The sequence below is a fragment of the Ambystoma mexicanum genome, chromosome 7q (assembly GCF_040938575.1).
Source record: "Ambystoma mexicanum isolate Mex_15411 chromosome 7q, UKY_AmexF1_1, whole genome shotgun sequence".
NCBI lineage: Eukaryota > Metazoa > Chordata > Amphibia > Caudata > Ambystomatidae > Ambystoma > Ambystoma mexicanum.
Window position 1 is genome coordinate 1,006,160,412 of NC_090941.1, and position 12,341 is coordinate 1,006,172,752.

At 56.2% G+C, this 12,341-nt stretch overlaps 1 protein-coding gene across 1 annotated transcript in view; it reads left to right on the top strand.

The window, feature by feature from the left end:
* Positions 1-318: 318 nt before the first annotated feature.
* The window catches only part of SLCO2B1 (solute carrier organic anion transporter family member 2B1), a 770,532-nt gene continuing 758,509 nt past the window's right edge, over positions 319-12,341 (top strand). Inside the window, exon 1 of the mRNA XM_069640200.1 lies at positions 319-617. The gene's annotated coding sequence lies outside the window, so the exon portion shown is untranslated. The remainder of the gene's footprint in view (positions 618-12,341) is intronic.

Genomic DNA, 12,341 nt, shown 5'->3' on the forward strand with positions numbered 1-12,341 from the left:
CAGGGGAGGCGCACAGAAAGCCTTTGCCTCTGGAGTTTTGGAATGCAAAAGTGCCCCCCCCCCCCCAAGTGTGATGGAGTAAAATATTTGGAGCCTGTAGCCGCTGGCTCCTGAAATATGACGGAATCCGCCCAGTCACAATGTAGGGGAGGGTGGGTGAACTCGCTTTCAAAGCGGGCTGCGTTTAAGATCCAGCCAAGGTAGCTGTAATGTAGCGTTGCCATAGGCTGGGTCCCCGCCAGCGGTGGAAGCACTCTCCGGCCATCTGGATTGCATAGAACAGGAAGCCCCGCCCCTTCCCCCCTGGCTTGAAAGGCTTTTTTTGCTTTGAATAGTGTCAGTTTCTCGTGTCCGATGCGCTCCTCAATTCTGGGCTTTAAAACGCCACAGGACGTTGGAAGTTCAGCACTCTTAAAGCACTCGTGGAGACGGAAAGTTGTAACTACCCTTAAAGCGCCCACTGAGACTGGAAGCTGCGCGTGACTACCCTAAAGCACCCGGGGAGAATGGAAGTTGCCCGTCACTACCCTTGAGCCACTGACTCGCGGAGTTTGACTGATGCAAGTGGGTCCCTCGAAGCACCGGCTGGTCTGGAAACTGAGTGCACTGGAGCCATTGTGAGTACACTTAACACCACTAACTGAGAGCGGAGCCCTGGTTACCGGGCACCCCGTCATTGCAGCCCGACCCCTCTGTGCTGCCTTCTCTTGTTTGTTCGTTTAGCATGCACGCAAACTTTCTGCACGTCCCCGTGTATGTGCGCGGGTCTTGCAGCGTCGCGTTGCAGCACTCTGAAATGTGAGCCCCTTTATTCTGAAGGAAACAGGAGAGGCTCCCCTGTTGCCGTGCGGTGGGTGTTCCTGCCAGAGTCGCGTGAGCTGGTTCCCATCGTGTTCTTGCAGGGACGGGGGGAGAGAACAAGGCGCGCCATGGACTGTAGCAGCTCAGCAGGGGTTAATGTATCAGCTTACGCTACCATTAATTTCTGCAAGGCCAGCACTTTTTACTTTTTACTCAGATGGCCACATACATACACAGGGTCGTGCATTCCTTGTACTGCTAAATTATTCAAAGGAGTTTACACTTTTTAAAATGACATTTCTAGTTTAAAATTTAACATTAATGTTTTTGCTGTGCCGCATTTCTAAATTTCATTTGGAAAGTTTAGCATCTGCTCCTGATTGGCAGGAACGCCTTGCTCATTAGCACATCCATGCGTCTGTCCGTCTGGCCATGTACCAGCGATACATGCAAAGATGCACAGTACCAATCGATCCATCCAACTGTCTATTCAATGTGACTTTCCGTCCGTCCGTCCAGCTGTCTGGCCATCCATCTGCCCATAACCTTGTTCCTCTTCATATATGTATGTGTGGGATTTATAAAGGGCAAAGCGGTGTGCCCATGTAACACACCCATTGGGTTACAAGCTAGGGGCACGGTGTGGGGTTTTCAGAGGGGGGGAAATAGTGTTAAGTGTATGCTCAGTGATCGAAGAGTTGTTCTTTGAAGAGTAGGCTCTTCAGTGCTGGTCATTGGGCCGGCTCTCGGCGGATCCGAGATCCGGCACCAGATATGGAGCCGGATCTCGGGATCCGGCCAAAGTCAACTGCCCAAGACCATGAACCGTGCTGGGATAGTTAAAAAAAAAAAAAGAGATGCGCAGCATTGCCTTTTACCGCCGGCTTTGGCACTGGTGTGTAATGCACAATGCTCGCTGCATGTAACTGCCAGTTGTACAGGTAGCGAGCATTACACACCAGTGCCAAAGCTGGCGGAAAAGGCAATGCTGCGCTTCTCTTTTTTTTTTAACTATCCCAGCACGGTTCATGGTCTTGGGCAGCTGACTTTGGCCGGATCCCGCGGAAAAGGCAATGCTGTCGTCACTGGCGTTTTAATTATTTTTTTTTTACCGTATTCCAGCATTGCTGGATGTCCACTACAAGCCCCGCCCCCTCTAGACCATGCCCCCTCGGGCACCGCCCCTAACACCTCCCCGACCCACCCCTTGTGTTGTGGGATCCCACACCATAGTTTTTCAATTTCCCCCACTGAGGCTCTTCAAGTTCTTCCTGAAGTGATGGATAGGGGGTACGGCTAATTTATGTTGGCACTTGGCTCTGGAGCCAGGGTGCATAGCCCAAAAAGGCCTGTTTCCTGTTTTTTTCCCCTCTTGTAGTTCTTTGTTTCCAGTCAGGCAATGGTATAGCTTCTGATGATGTACTTTCCTCTGGAGATGAGTTTCTCAACCAAGCAGAGTGGTGTTTTGGTTGGGTCTGCTTTATAGGTGATGCAGGCAGTTTTTAACATGATGAGTGCTTGAATGGGGTATCCAGTGGAGGAAACAGTGGAGGAACCAGTGGTGATCAGATCACCCAGACTTAGATATGGTGGGGAGTGTATGGTGTATAGACCTCGGTGTTAGGGAGGAGCCATTCGTTGAAGAGGGTCATTCGCTCCTTTCTGTAGAAGTGACAGGGCGAGTGGGAAATTAATGGGGAGGAGATTCCAGAGTCTTGGGGTGTAGACAGAGAATGCATGTCTTCTGTTTTGTTTCCTACCTGCACGGGTGGTGTTCAGGCCTATACATATCCTTACTTCTGTTGGATCGTAGGCCTCCGAAGTTGCTGAATTTTTCAGTGAGGAAGCTAGGGGACTTCAGGGTGACAGCCTTGTAGATGATGCAGCAAGATTTGAAGATGATACAGGCTTCCAGCGGGACCCACTGCAGTTCCATGAGGAAAGGGGTGATGTGGTCCTATTTGTAGAGTCCTCTGATGAACCGTGCTGCAGCATGCAGGACACATCTCAGGGATGCCAGGGTAGTCGCCGGAAGCCCTTCCAAGAGGGCATTGCCACCATGGGTGGGAGACGACCAAGGCTTGGACAGCAGATCCGCAGTTGTTTTCTGAGCTCAAGGGCTTGATTTTCTGCAGGAGAGAAAGTTGGTACCATGACGTTTTATGTCTTCCTTGCAATGTGCTGTTTGAAGGAGAGGTGCCTGTCGATGTCAAACCAAAGGGGCTTTGTGCAGGGGGCCAGCTGGAGTGTGAAGCCCTCCAAGCACATAGCAGAGAGCCATGTCTAGAGTCTGGGTGTTCAGTGTTGTTGATCAGAAGTAGGACTTTAGTCTTGGAGGGATTGAGCTTCAGGTAATCACTGGACAGCAACAACTGGATTGATGAGAGGCAGGCCTTGATCCTGTGGATGTCTTCAATGGAGGATATCTTGAGGTAGAGCTGTGTGTCATCTGCGTATTGCTGGATGTGGAGGTACTGTGGGGCGAGGAAGGTTCCAAGTGGTTCCATGTAAAGCTTGAAGCTAACTGGGGAGAGGATGGATCCTTGCAGGAGACCACAAGAGATAGGCAGAGCTGGTGGTCCAGAGGAATCCATGAGAACCAACTGGTGTCGATAAGCAAGTTCCGAATTGAACCACCTGAGGACGATCTTGCTGATCCCCATGCAGCAATGTAGATTGTCGTTGAGTGTTTGGTGGTCTACTGTGTAAAATGCTGCTAAGGGGTCAAGGAGAACCAATAGGCTAGGATGGCCTTCATCAATGATTTTAAGGGTATGGTCGATCACATTGATGATAGCCGTTTCTGTGCTGCATCTAGGTCAGGAGCCAGATTTGTAGGACTCAATGAGGTTGTTGGTTTTGATATGTTTTGACAGAGTTACGTTGCTTCAGCTTTCTCAAAGATATTATTTAGGAAGGGAAGATGGTTGATGGGTTGGTAGTTGTTGAGATTGTTAGAGTTTTGTGTTGGTGTCTTGAGAAACTTGAGGGTCGAGCGGGAGGTGCCTAGAGTTAGGGAGCTGTTGATGATTGTCAGGTAAGGGAGGCATACTTCAGCCAGAAGTGTCTTGAGTACGGAGGCAGCGAGCATATGGTCTGCATGGAATGTGACCTTGAGGGATGTTAGAAAAACCGTCTGTAGTGAGTGTCTTAAAAATTGTCCAAGTAGTTGTGGTTTTGCGAGATGGGATGTGTAGTGTGCTATCACTTATAGTGTTGATGTCAATGTGTTGGCGGATCATGCTGATCTCATTGATGAAGAAAGAGTTGATGATGGCGGATTTCTCAATGGAGTGCAGCGTGTTGATGCAGTGATTGATGGCTTTAAAGAGGGCTATGCTTTCATTGTTTGCCATGGTTGCAATTGATCTTCAGGTGAAACTGTATGTTATCTGCACATTGGTGTATCTTGATGTCAATATTGGCAAGTAGCTTCCCGAGAGGTTCCATGCAGAGGTTGAAGATGACAGGGGACAGGATGGAGCCTCGTGGAACTCTGCAGGTTACTATATGATGCTGGGATCTGGTGGGGCCATTTGGATGAGTTGGTCTCTATTGGAGAGTATTAGGTGACCCAGTGCAGAACTGTTCCATTGATGTTTATGCATGTGTCAAGGATGTTGAGGAGGGCTTCATGGTCAGACGTATCAAAGTCAGCAGAGAGGCTGAGAAGAGTGAATAGGCAGGGGTCCCGTTGGTCCTGAATACCTGGATGGTGGATGTCTCTGTGCTGCAACCTGGGAGGACATAGGATTGGTATTCCCCTAGGAGATTTTGCTGTGTGATCCTTTTGTGCATCTTGATGGTGACAGTCTTGTCAATCATTTTGTCTGATGAAGTGTAGATGCTTGATTGGGTGTTATTTGGCCAGGTCATCTGGGATGAGTCTGTGTTTCTTCAGTAAGGAGAGGATCGGTCTTGGTTTCAATACCCTGCATACAAATGTGTGTGTCTGCCATCCCTCCAGCCATTCACCCATCCATCCAATCAATAATTAATTCTCCATTCACAGAGGAATGTGTTTGGAACCATAAGAACAATATCTTTGTCCCTCAACAACTGTAGAATTGTTTACATTTCATTATTTGAATGTTTTGGTTGTACAACACAAGCCATTACTGCAATCTCATCGTTACTTTGGTCAAGTTCCATGATTGTCCCCTGCTTAAAACATCTTGTTTCGAGAAAACCTTTTTTCTGTGTTATCCAATTCTACACAAGACTCAAAAAACAGTGTGAATGCTTCTTCAATTTCACAGATCTATGAAATATACATGAACAATATATATAAAAGCACATTGCACTTTTTTGATAAAACATTGCACCTTACGTGGAAATGAAAAAGAAACCTGCACTTTGTAAGGCTACACAGATAGGGGGCTTAAATAACACCCCTATAAGCACCTTATTGACACCTTACCACCACCTTACACCATCAAGCACCTTACAAGTACATGGCACTTTATTGCGAGAAGAACAGTATGCACTTTATTCAAGTGCTGTAGAAGACAAAGTGCAATATTAAACAACCACTACACACTTTAAGTGGCAACTGGTAAGATAAGAGGCAATATGGTACAAACATCTCAAGTAGATGCAAATTAGGTGAAAGCACTAGGCACTTGTATAGTACTGCAGAGAGGAAGATGCAATATAAAGCCTGCTCTATGCACTTTAGGCATGGCCGCAAATGGGGATGCGACAACAAAGTCTACATACTACATGGCCAAATAGAAACAGAGCCAAGGGTATAAAACCCGGAATATCCGCAAAAAGCCATTGATACTATACTGCTAACTATGAAGCACCTTATCAAGCACGTTTTTTTATTTATTTTTTTGGAGCACACACAACCCGTAAGTATCCAGGCTCTAGTTTCATTGTGGAAGGGAAGGTTATTTACAACACACTCGTTTTTTTTTTCCTTTTTTTTTCTTCTTCATGCGTGGGTCTGGGATTCAAACCTGTGTTTACTCAGCATAGTCTTGCTTAAAATACCCGCGCTTTGCCACAGAGCTATCCTGCCGTCCATTGCACTTTAATGTAATAATGCACAATAATGAAGTATTGAAAAGGCAATATTGCAATATAAATCAATTACCATGTAAGGAAAGTGATACTTGTTAAATAAATAACATGGCAAAACACATTACATGTAAATAACACAGGCCACTTAAAGGAAATACATGTCCTCAAATGTGCATGTGATTAAAGCAATAGGAACTCCATACCAACATTGCAAAAATAAAAATGCATTATGAAATTAGCATTATGAATTTTAAAGCATGAACTCCAATTGGCAGAACTAATATGATACTATGCACTGCAGGCAAAATATATATTATGTACATTAAAAACATGACAGAAAATAGAGCACTGTTCGCATATAAACGTGTAAGTGGTAACCTTTAGCATAATTGTGCATTAAGTACTCGTGGAGGAATGTTTCAATGTACTAAACCTGAATCCAAAATGAATATCAAAATACATAGGGGCCGATTCATAGAATTCAGCGCACAAGTGGCGCACGCGGCTGGCGCACAGTGTGCGCGTGCGAATCCCTGCGCCAGCCGCGTGCGCTAAAATCCATTTCCGCGCACAGCGTATTCATGGATTCCAGCCACCAAAACCAGCCGTGGCGCACAGTTGCGCAGCGACCCTGCAGCAGCGCCAGTTACGCCTCCAAGAACGCCTCTCGCGCAGGGAAAAGCCATCAAAATCCCCAACCCAGCGCAAAGGGCAGCAGCAAACGCAGAGCTGGGAGCGTGTATTCCAGGGGTGTGCGGGTGTTTCCATACGCGGCTGGGCTGGGTACGTGTATTTCAGGGGTGCGCAAGAAAGACTACACGCGATTGGCCTGGGTACGTGGATTTCAGGGGTGCGCGAGAAAGTCTACACACGATTGGCCTGGGTACGTGGATTTCAGGGGTGCGCGAGAAAGTCTACACGCGATTGGCCTGGGTACGTGGATTTCAGGGGTGCGCGAGAAAGTCTACACGCGATTGGCCTGGGTACGTGGATTTCAGGGGTGCGCGGGTGGTGGGTGTGCGGGAAGTTCAAGACGTGAATTGGCAGTGTGGGTCCTCCCAGGTCTCCCCTCTACCCCCTCCACGGCCTCTGCAGGCATCCCACACCACAGGGGACTACCCTGCACCCCATGTCATGTCCCACAGGCAGCCCATCCACCATGGCCATGCCCCCCAGCCAAGCCACATGTCCCCTTGCACCCCCACCCCCCAGCACTGTGGGGCACCTGCCAGCAGGCCCCCACCCATGTCTCCCAGCGCCCCCACCCCCCAGCCACCAGGGGCACCCTCCACCAGGCCCCCACCCATGTCTCCCAGCACCCCCACCCACCAGCCACCAGGGGCAGCCTCCACCAGGCCCCCACCCATGTCTCCCAGCACCCCCACCCCCCAGCCACCAGGGGCAGCCTCCACCAGGCCCCCACCCATGTCCGACTCATGTCTCCCAGCACCCCCACCCCCCCAGCCACCAGGGGCAGCCTCCACCAGGCCCCCACCCATGTCTCCCAGCACCCCCACCCCCCAGCCACCAGGGGCACCCTCCACCAGGCCCCCACCCATGTCTCCCAGCACCCCCACCCCCCAGCCACCAGGGGCACCCTCCACCAGGCCCCCACCCATGTCTCCCAGCACCCCCACCCACCAGCCACCAGGGGCAGCCTCCACCAGGCCCCCACCCATGTCTCCCAGCACCCCCACCCCCCAGCCACCAGGGGCACCCTCCACCAGGCCCCCACCCATGTCTCCCAGCACCCCCACCCACCAGCCACCAGGGGCAGCCTCCACCAGGCCCCCACCCATGTCTCCCAGCACCCCCACCCCCCAGCCACCAGGGGCAGCCTCCACCAGGCCCCCACCCATGTCTCCCACCACCCCCACCCCCAGCCACCAGGGGCAGCCTCCACCAGGCCCCCACCCATGTCTCCCAGCACCCCCACCCCCCAGCCACCAGGGGCAGCCTCCACCAGGCCCCCACCCATGTCCGACTCATGTCTCCCAGCACCCCCACCCCCCCAGCCACCAGGGGCAGCCTCCACCAGGCCCCCACCCATGTCTCCCAGCACCCCCACCCCCCAGCCACCAGGGGCACCCTCCACCAGGCCCCCACCCATGTCTCCCAGCACCCCCACCCCCCAGCCACCAGGGGCACCCTCCACCAGGCCCCCACCCATGTCTCCCAGCACCCCCACCCACCAGCCACCAGGGGCAGCCTCCACCAGGCCCCCACCCATGTCTCCCAGCACCCCCACCCCCCAGCCACCAGGGGCAGCCTCCACCAGGCCCCCACCCATGTCTCCCACCACCCCCACCCCCCAGCCACCAGGGGCACCCTCCACCAGGCCCCCACCCATGTCTCCCACCACCCCCACCCCCCAGCCACCAGGGGCACCCTCCACCAGGCCCCCACCCATGTCCGACTCATGTCTCCCAGCACCCCCACCCCCCCAGCCACCAGGGGCAGCCTCCACCAGGCCCCCACCCATGTCTCCCAGCACCCCCACCCCCCCAGCCACCAGGGGCACCCTCCACCAGGCCCCCACCCATGTCCGACTCATGTCTCCCAGCACCCCCACCCCCCCCAGCCACCAGGGGCAGCCTCCACCAGGCCCCCACCCATGTCTCCCACCACCCCCACCCCCCAGCCACCAGGGGCAGCCTCCACCAGGCCCCCACCCATGTCTCCCACCACCCCACCCCCCAGCAGTGCAGGGGCAGTCTCCACCAGGCCCCCACCCATGTCTCCCAGCACCCCCACCCCCCAGCCACCAGGGGCAGCCTCCACCAGGCCCCCACCCATGTCTCCCAGCACCCCCACCCCCCAGCCACCAGGGGCACCCTCCACCAGGCCCCCACCCATGTCTCCCAGCACCCCCACCCCCCAGCCACCAGGGGCAGCCTCCACCAGGCCCCCACCCATGTCCGACTCATGTCTCCCAGCACCCCCACCCCCCCAGCCACCAGGGGCAGCCTCCACCAGGCCCCCACCCATGTCTCCCAGCACCCCCACCCCCCCAGCCACCAGGGGCACCCTCCACCAGGCCCCCACCCATGTCCGACTCATGTCTCCCAGCACTCCCACCCCCCCAGCCACCAGGGGCAGCCTCCACCAGGCCCCCACCCATGTCCGACTCATGTCTCCCAGCACCCCCACCCCCCCAGCCACCAGGGGCTGCCTCCACCAGGCCCCCACCCATGTCTCCCAGCACCCCCACCCCCCAGCCACCAGGGGCACCCTCCACCAGGCCCCCACCCATGTCTCCCAGCACCCCCACCCACCAGCCACCAGGGGCAGCCTCCACCAGGCCCCCACCCATGTCTCCCAGCACCCCCACCCCCCAGCCACCAGGGGCAGCCTCCACCAGGCCCCCACCCATGTCCGACTCATGTCTCCCAGCACCCCCACCCCCCCAGCCACCAGGGGCAGCCTCCACCAGGCCCCCACCCATGTCTCCCAGCACCCCCACCCCCCAGCCACCAGGGGCACCCTCCACCAGGCCCCCACCCATGTCTCCCAGCACCCCCACCCCCCAGCCACCAATGGCACCCTCCACCAGGCCCCCACCGATGTCTCCCAGCACCCCCACCCACCAGCCACCAGGGGCAGCCTCCACCAGGCCCCCACCCATGTCTCCCAGCACCCCCACCCCCCAGCCACCAGGGGCAGCCTCCACCAGGCCCCCACCCATGTCTCCCAGCACCCCCACCCACCAGCCACCAGGGGCAGCCTCCACCAGGCCCCCACCCATGTCTCCCAGCACCCCCACCCCCCAGCAGTGCAGGGGCAGCCTCCACCAGGCCCCCACCCATGTCTCCCAGCACCCCCACCCCCCAGCCACCAGGGGCACCCTCCACCAGGCCCCCACCCATGTCCGACTCATGTCTCCCAGCACCCCCACCCCCCCAGCCACCAGGGGCAGCCTCCACCAGGCCCCCACCCATGTCTCCCAGCACCCCCACCCCCAGCCACCAGGGGCACCCTCCACCAGGCCCCCACCCATGTCCAGGAACAGAGACTTCCATGCTGTCATGTGTGCAATCTGCACAGGGCTCCCCATGTCACATTCAAACACATGCAACAACCATGCGGTACACACATTACAGGTCGCACATGCATTACCATGATGTCCCTGCACACATACATGCGTACATGGCCTATGTCACACATGCAGGCAAGTATCAGACAACCAGCACACTGCAACATGCCCTGTCTCACACAGCAATGCTTGGCCACTTACCGCTCAACTCCAGACGGGTCTCCCTCTCAAGGACCTGGCTGTGGAGCGCTGGGTGTGCGCGTTCCAGGACCCTCAACTGGATGGAACTCATGCGGCCCCGGCCCCCCTCCACAAGGCGCCGGGCCTTCATGAGGGTCCTGGACCTCAAGTCCTCCCAGCGCTTCTTGACCTTCTGGATGGTGCGGGTTGCCACCCCCTCCGCGTCCTCTCCCGTCCTTCCCTGTTGGCGCGGGACGATCCGAAGAAGGCATCATACTGCCCCAGGACATGCTCCACCAGGACACCAACTTCGGTGGCAGTGAAGCTGGTGCCCCTCTGCCCCTCTGGCCGGGGGTTGCCACTGGTGTCAGATGTGGATGTGCTCGACATGGCAACCCCAGGGGCAGGAGTGGGTGACCAACTGGGTCCTGGGGCTGGGCTGTGGAGCGATGTCATTTGAGTCGGGACTCTTCTGTACCAGCAGGGGTGGACACAGCAACTGGACCCCTGCAGATGGCTGATGTGCAGGCACCAAATGGCAGGGCACGGTGGCAGCAGGCAGGCAGGCAGGCAGGCAGGCAGGCAGCAGCAGATGGCATGTGGGAGGCTGCTTGGGGCACTGGGGGCCAGTGAATTGGCCTTCTGGGCAGGAGCGTGGTCTTCCGTGTGTTTTCGCGTGGCCAGCTTCATACGGAGTGATTAGGCACGTGAAAAATCTGCACGCTGCGTGTAATGCGCGTAAGCGCGCGTGAAAAACTGCACGTCCGCGTGTAATAGGAGGAAAGGGCCCATGCATAAGCGTGCGCGCGTGAAAAACTGCACGTCCGCGTGTAATGCGCGTAATCAAACGTGAAAAAGTGCACGTCCGCATGTGACGTGACGCGCGCGTGCGTTTCCCTCAGCACGGGTTAAAGGTGAGCGGGCCCAGCAGTTCGCTGTACGTGCCTTTCGTGGAGACCGACGTGTGTTGCTGCTTCCAGTTGTTTCGCGCGCCATCTACTTCACAGCTCTCAAGGACGTATCTCTTCTTTTGGCGGGGGTATTGGCTACGCGTGTTTTTCTGCATCGCGCTAGTCAGACGGTGAGTCGCAAACGCTCCTTTTCCCACTGCGGGTGCCCCTGTGTATCGCACCCATTTTCGATGTCATCGTAGCCTGCGTGTCCCACGCGTACGCGTTATACGTGTTACTGGGTGCCACCGCGTACTGCGGGAGGTTTAATCCACGCACGTAGGCTGCAGGGTTGCGTGCACGGTTTTACTGCAGTTTTGGGGTGCCTGAGCGTTGCGTGACCCGTCAACACATCACCGGGGTCACATACAGCCTTGCAGGTGCAGGGGGGCTGTTAACATCTTGCTTCCCACCCCCTTCACCCCAATTGCCCAGGTCAATTGTGCTGTACACCTCCCATTGGCACCACTCCATCTGTGCCAGCACAAATACATCTGTGCCATGGTAGGGAGGCTACCAAAGGTGAGGGGCGCCTCAGCTGGGCGTCCTCCTCGTGGCGGGCGTGTTCGGGGACGTGGCCGTGGTGACCAGGGAGTAGGGGGACTCCAGGGTGTCCAGGGCAGCCACAGAGGGGGAAGAGGCAGGGGTGCGCCACTTGAGCACAATGTTGTGCCATGTGTTGGTGCAGCCATGCCACCACCCCCTGTGGTTCAGGGGGATGCAGCTCCTGCATCTGGCACTGGCACCCGTATGACCCGGCAGTCCGTTTCATCGACTGCCACGGGCCCAAGGGTAGCGGTAGCTGCAGGTGCAGCTGTGGACACCGCCACCCAGGCTCAGGGTCTGCCAGCGCAGGCTGCGTTGGCACTTGAAGAGCCCTTGGTAGATCTCCAACAGGCCAGGGGGGAAACCATTGGGGCAGGCCGGGCTGCTCAGACCAAGACACGTGTCCCTGGGGCAGTCATGTCATCTGCTGCCCCGAACAGCCGGGTGTTGGCAAGTGCAGGGGCAGATGCACCCAACAGCACCCCGGTTGTGAGTCTGCCAACCAGGACCGTTGCGGTCAATGACCCTGCCACAGCTGATGTTGCTGCGCAGGGTCCATTAGTGGGCACCCAGCTGCCACTGACACAAGTCAGGCCTTTGGTCATCCCTCCACCTGCCACTCCCTCGGCTCAATCCACCCAACCCACTGGCCATACTGGTCAGGGCGGCATTAGCCAGCCAGGGTCTGCGCCACAGTCCAAGAGGAGGAAGGTTGCATCTGCAGCACAGGCTGGGACCCCACACACAGCCACGACCTCCTGCACGTCGAGGAAGAAGCCTTTCTGTAAGCAGGAAGTGGACTT